This window comes from Ascaphus truei, chromosome 6 (assembly GCF_040206685.1).
Source record: "Ascaphus truei isolate aAscTru1 chromosome 6, aAscTru1.hap1, whole genome shotgun sequence".
NCBI lineage: Eukaryota > Metazoa > Chordata > Amphibia > Anura > Ascaphidae > Ascaphus > Ascaphus truei.
In genome coordinates this window covers 18,769,616-18,775,627 of record NC_134488.1, presented here as the reverse complement: position 1 = coordinate 18,775,627, position 6,012 = coordinate 18,769,616, and positions in this window count along the sequence as shown.

Here is a 6,012-nt window from a genome sequence, read left to right as displayed (position 1 = left end):
AAAACAATGCATATATAAAAAAAAACCAATGCATATATAAAAAGCCACAATACATATAAAGAAGCCCCCACTCCCTCCCTATACATATAAAAAGAAACCCACTGCTCCCCAATACATATAAAAAGACCCCCAATACATATAAAAATACCCCCACCGCCCCCCAATACATTTAAAAAGACCCCCGGGACACCATTACCCTTTGTCCTCCACTCTTGGCGGCCTTGACAGCCGCGCAGTGGACCCGGGCGGGCAGGCCTGGGACGTCAACCCCAGCAGCCCCCCCTGTTGGCGGCTCTCACTGAGGTCTTGTTAAGGAGTCTTGTAAAGACCTCAGGAAGGCCTGCATCTGAAGGAGAACAGGGGCTGGGCCGCGACCGGCAGCCGGCCTGGCCTGAGGTCGGGGCCAATTGCAGCACCGGCCACCGAGCACCCCCAGCCTCCTGGCTCGGGGCACCATTACCTTTTGTCCCCCCCGCCTTGACAGCCGCACAGTGGAGCCTGGCGCCCCCCCCCCCCTGTTGGCGGCCCTCACTGGGGTCTTGTAAAGGAGTCTTGTAAAGACATCAGGAATGCGGCTTTTTTCTCTGTCAAAGAGAATACACGAATAGACTCTATGGAGAGCCGAAATTTGATGTGAAAATTACATTGATATCTATGGTACCTGGGACTGTCACCACAAAAGATGACAAAATCAAGAAGGCAACATGGTAGCCACCTGGGCTCAATTTTTTTTTTTTTTTAGAAATGTATATAATGTCAAAATTCTTTAAAAAACAAAAACAAAACAATTCCTAATGTTTAAAAAAAAAAAGAAGAGAGCATAATTGTAAACTATCACCTGTGCGAGACATAAATGTGTTCACAAGGGGTATTTTTATTTGCTGTTAACCTAACGCAACACGCCCCATTGACATTTTACTTTTGTGGCGTTCCCTCAATTATTACTCTTTGAAGATACAGAGCGGCGTTCTGTAATAACAAATATTGGTGTTCATAAACTTAAAGTGAAACCACTTGTATGTATTACCCATTTTCTACTATATGGAGAGGTGTCAGCCTCCAGGGACTGAAATCACTGATTTGGGGTTTTTGGAACCGAAATGTTATTTTAATGGAAAAGTGCTGAATTTTGATCAGTGAGATACCATTAAAATGAAAAGGGGAAAGTGCACGACTCATAGTGTAGTAAATACAATTATATTGAACAATATGGTGAGGATAAGTAATGCACATACTGTGACAGAAACCAGGGGTTGGTAATAAACTCCATATACAGGGCTCCCAGGATACTGAACAGTTTCTGTCCTGTCTAAGCTGAACAGGGCAGCCTCATGGTACAGGCACTCCATTCCACAGTTTGTCTGCTGCCTGTTTTCTGTCACCTGTCATGCTGATTAGAGTTCAGGTATATAAGACCTGTTTCCTGTTTCCTCTGGGTCCCGCCCCAGAGCCTGGAAGGCTGCTGAACTGCAGAGGGGTGAGAAAGCCTCTTTCCCGAATCGCTTCATTCATTCTGTTAGTTTGTCTAAAGACTGCAAAGGTACTTATTTTGTTGGTGGAAGTGGACAAGCCACTTCCAACTCTGAGTCAGGGACATCTAAGTTTAAGTTATCGCTCAGACGAGCAGCTTTTTGTTTGGCTTTGTTTTCTGTTTAAACTGTGGCAGTCTCAGTGCCTGGGACTGAATAAACCAGGCATAGCCTGTTTAAAGGAACAGTACGTGACGTCTCATCATTTAACCTACCCTAAAAGACCGTGTTCTAACAGTCCCGGACAGACGGCGGAGCCCCGGAGTAAGCCGTTTGTCACATATGGTGGAGAATGCGGGCAGAACACTAAAAGGTCTGGGGGTTAAAGAACTTTAAAGAAAAAAAAAAAAAAAAAAAAAAAAAGGTTTTTTTTCTCTCTCTCCAAACAAGATGGAAGACGTGGTGAGTGCGCTGGTACGCAATGTCGCTGTCCAGAGAGACGCGAATGAAGCCCTGCAACAGGCGAATGCAAACCAGCAAGAGACAAACCGCTTGCTGAAAGAGGAGCAACAGCGGTTCGCTCAGGGCTTACAGCAGGAACTCGAGATCCTGAGGGAGACTATCAGTAACCTTCCACTGGCAGCGGCAGCCCCAGTTCCGAAAATGACCAGGGCAAGCCACTACCTTCAGAAGATGGGACCCTCGGATGATGTGGAAGCCTATCTTCTCACGTTTGAACGCACGGCACAGAGAGAGGGATGGCCAGAAGCTGAGTGGGCTGGTCTAATCGCACCCTTCCTAAGCGGCGAACCCCAGAAGGCTTACTTTGATCTAGAGCCAGCCGAAGCTAACGTCTATGCAAAATTGAAGTTCGAGATCCTCGCCCGCCTCGGCGTAACCACGGCTGTTCGCGCCCAAAGGTTTCACGCATGGTCCTTCACGATGGATAAAGCCACCTGAAGCCAGATGTATGACCTCATCCACCTCGCCCGGAAGTGGCTACAACCCGAGATCAACTCAGCAAGCCACATCGTGGAACGGTTGGTCATGGACCAGTTCTTGAGGAAACTTCCCTCTGCCTTACGCCATTGGGTCAGTCGGAGTGACCCCCACAATGCGGATGAGCTTGTGGCCCTCGTAGAAAGGTACAATGCAGCAGGAGAGCACCCGCAACCCACAGTCGTGGAGCAACCCCACTACCCGAGGTTCCAGGACTCTTCCAGAGACGGTAAAAGGGTACCGGGGTTAAGGGGAGCTGAAGAGCGGCGACCACCTTCACGCAGCACCAGCAACAGTGGTTCGCACACTAAGGGCAATAGCCAACATGGGGAGCCGGGAAAAGGCTCTAAGTGGGACACAGACTATGTACCTAAATGTGTAAATTGTCATGAGAGGGGCCACACAGCAAAAATCTGCCCACTAAATGATGAGCCCATGCAATGCAACAGCGTGGAACCTTATTCGCTGTTGTCCCAGTGTATGGGCCCTAGCCCAGAGGACCCCTTGAATAACCATCTGTGGGCATTTGTAAAGGTTAATGGTAAGAGGGTTCGGGCACTTCTTGACTCTGGGAGTATGGTCACACTAGTGTCCGAATACCTATTGCCCATTAAGAAGAAACAGGTAAACAGTTCACAAAGAGTGGCAATTTGTTGTATACATGGGGATAATCATGAATATTCCACTGTTGATGTTTTTTTTGAAACAGAATTTGGTTCTTTAGATTTCAAGGTGGGCGTTGTACCCAAACTGGCACATGATGTGTTAATAGGGACCGACTTTCCCCATTTTCTAAAAATGTGGTCCCCAGCTCAGAATAGCGCCCAGAGTTCAATAGCAGACCATAACGAAGTGTTAGAAGAAACAAATCCTTTCCCTTTTTCAGAAATGGAGGTTGACGAGGGCCCAAATAAGAAAGGGGAAAAGGAGGAGTGCTGTGAAATTCCCTTCCCCATCACTACTTTGGTAGGGAATACCCCAAATCAAGATGTTGATCAGGCACTTACCACCCCAGTACAGGATAAGACCCTCGCTGACCTAGAGGTCAGTCCTGGGAGTTTTAAGAAGGCCCAGTGGGAGGACCCCACATTAGCGGTAGCAAGGGGAAATATACGGGACCAGAATAGTACTCATGGCCAACCAGATAGGTCACTTGCTTACCCCTACTTCGAGGTAGAGAACGACCTAGTATATCGGGTTGATAAAAGAAAATCAGTTACAACTAAACAATTGTTGGTACCACGGACATTCCGTAACGTAGTATTACACCTCGCACATAGTCATCCATTGGGGGGACACCTAGGGGTGGAAAAGACAAAAGAAAAGGTTCTCCGAAGCTTTTATTGGCCTGGGGTTCTGGCAGAAATTACAAACTATTGTTCCTCATGCCCAGAATGTCAGATCACCGCCCCGTTCAAGGCATACCGCAGCCCATTGGTACCCCTTCCCATAATAGAGGTACCATTTGACCGGATTGCTATGGATCTAGTAGGACCCCTAATAAAGTCTGCTAGGGGACATCAGCATATATTGGTAATATTAGATTATGCTACCCGATATCCGGAGGCAGTTCCCCTACATAGCACCTCTGCTAAAAACATAGCAAAAGAGTTAGTACTTCTGTTTTCCCGGGTCGGAATTCCTAAAGAGATCTTATCTGACCAGGGAACACCATTTATGTCCCAAGTAACAAAAGAGCTATGTAAACTCCTAAAAATCAAGCATCTCAGAACCTCAGTCTATCATCCACAAACAGATGGTTTAGTGGAAAGGTTCAATAAAACCTTAAAGAGCATGTTACGCCGGGCGGTCGATAAGGATGGGAAAAACTGGGACTGTTTGTTACCATACCTGTTATTTGCCATTAGGGAAGTTCCCCAGTCATCCACAGGCTTCTCCCCGTTTGAACTATTGTATGGCCGACATCCAAGGGGCTTACTGGATATAGCCAAAGAAACTTGGGAACACGAGGTTACCCCTTACAGAAGTGTAATAGAGCATGTTGCCCAAATGCAGGACCGCATTGCTGCAGTCCTACCCATAGTGAGGGAACACATGGAGAAAGCTCAAGAAGCACAAAGGAATACGTATAATAAGGGTGCTAGGGTCAGAATTTTTTTTCCAGGTGATAGGGTACTAGTTCTGGTTCCCACCGTGGAGAGTAAATTCCTTGCTAAATGGCATGGGCCATATGAGGTCTTGGAAAGAGTGGGAGAAGTAAATTATAGGGTAAGGCAGCCAGGTAGGAGGAAACCTGAGCAAATTTACCATATAAACCTACTCAAGCCCTGGAAAGATAGAGAGGTCTTGTTAACCCTAGTACCCCCAGGTCCGTCAGAGAATCAAGAAACTGACCCAGAGGTTAGCATAGCTGAAACACTGTCCGTGCATCAGAAACGAGAGGTCCAGAGTTTAGTGAGAAGGAACAAAGAAATCTTCTCTACACAGCCAGGTAAAACTAACGTAATTAAACATGACATAGTCTCTGAACCGGGGGTCCGAGTTAACCTTAAACCGTACCGAATCCCAGAGGCCAAGAGAAAGGCTATAAGTTTAGAGGTTAAAAAAATGCTAAAACTAGGCGTAATTGAGGAATCCCAAAGTGGGTGGAACAGCCCTATAGTTTTAGTCCCAAAGCCAGACGGTACAACAAGGTTTTGTAATGACTACCGGAAACTGAACGCGGTGTCAAAATTTGATACTTATCCTATGCCCAGGGTGGATGAACTTGTAGAGAGACTGGGCAAAGCCCGATATCTCACAACCCTAGACCTAACAAAAGGGTACTGGCAGGTTCCCCTCACAGAAAGGGCAAAAGAAAAAACAGCCTTCTCAACCCCAGACGGCCTCTTTCAATTTAAGGTGCTGCCTTTTGGCTTACATGGAGCTCCCGCCACATTCCAAAGAATGATGGATAAAATTTTAAAACCACATGTTCGGTACGCTGCCGCCTACCTGGATGATGTGGTAATCCATAGTGAAGATTGGCAGTCCCACCTTCCAAAAGTCCAAGCTGTGCTCGACGCAGTTCGGTCTGCTGGACTAACTGCTAACCCCGCTAAATGCACTATTGGTCTGGAGGAGGCCAAGTATCTGGGGTATTCTATTGGTAGAGGGTTACTCAAACCACAAACACTCAAAGTAGAGGCGATACAAAATTGGCCAAGGCCAGTCACAAAAAAACAAGTAAGGACCTTTTTGGGGTTAATTGGCTACTATAGGAGGTTTATTCCCAATTTTGCAACTAAGGCAACCCCACTAACCGACCTCACAAAAGCAAGAGGACCGCTAATGGTAAAGTGGTCCCCCGAAGCCGAACAGGCCTTTAGAAGCCTGAAAGAAGCTCTCTGTGCCCAACCAGTGTTGGTCACACCTGACTTCTCCAAAGAGTTCGTAGTCCAAACCGACGCATCTGAGGTAGGGCTGGGGGCGGTACTCTCCCAGGAGTCTCAAGGGGAGGAGCACCCCATCCTTTATTTAAGTAGGAAACTAAATCCCCAGGAGAAAAACTACTCCATAGTCGAGAAAGAGTGTCTCGCAATAA